Source organism: Penaeus monodon, chromosome 21 (genome assembly GCF_015228065.2).
Source record: "Penaeus monodon isolate SGIC_2016 chromosome 21, NSTDA_Pmon_1, whole genome shotgun sequence".
NCBI classification, from domain to species: domain Eukaryota; kingdom Metazoa; phylum Arthropoda; class Malacostraca; order Decapoda; family Penaeidae; genus Penaeus; species Penaeus monodon.
This window is the reverse complement of record NC_051406.1, coordinates 7405464-7406383: the sequence shown is the minus strand read 5'-3', so window position 1 is coordinate 7406383 and position 920 is coordinate 7405464.

The window sequence follows — 920 nt, the reverse complement described above, 5'->3', positions numbered from 1 at the left end:
AGCCAAGAACTCGTGTAGTAAATTAGTAATCTGCTGAATAACTAATGGTAAATCCAAACAATGGAATGAAGAATAAGTAAAGACATATGTCCATGAATTATCGCCTGATAAGTTGCATAGAAGGAAAATAATTAATATTGTTTTATTGCCACTCGATAGGGATTTTCCAGGAAATATTTCAGCAATTGCATAAACGCTGCAGTGCAAGGAGAAAGTTATTTAATATTTCTTACAGTTTTCGTGGTCAGAGGAAAAATTATTCTCTGCTACATATAAAGACGTGTTGAGGGGTGCCATTCATGACACAGCAAATACCTAGATATCCATGTCATTCCTACCTTATAAAGTGCCTCTCTATTAGTACCACCTCTACAGGCTTTATAACTTAATCGAAGAAACTGCATGAGTAAGAGAATCGTTTAAGGTCTTGGAGAAGAGATAAGTCAAAGCCAAAAATATCAAGGTGTTAAAGAGTTAAATAAAAAAGGGGAATGATGAAGAAGGGAAAAGATTTTATTCCGTTTATTTCTTATTGTAAAGGGGATGTAAAAACTCATATTCAACTGCGGACATCTGGAAAAAAGATAAGTACAATTAATGAAGATAAAAGCATTCGGCTGTTTGTTGCTGATAACGATTAATCACAAGGAAATTGGCTTGGTTCCTCACAACAAGGAAAAGCTCGTGCTGTTAACTAAGCAAAAAAGGTATACAAATTTCCTTGTCATTGGGAAATTTTGAAGGGAATAATGTAACTGTATCAGCATCCTTGTCCTTATCTGATTTACATTTATATTTTTTCTCAAATAAATAGTTGTTCATTAGTTATTCTCGATATGATTCCCAATTACACGTTCCTATTTTGTACCGCTCGATCACCTACTAGATGGATCACCTTGGTTACTGCTTCCTGTTTCTTT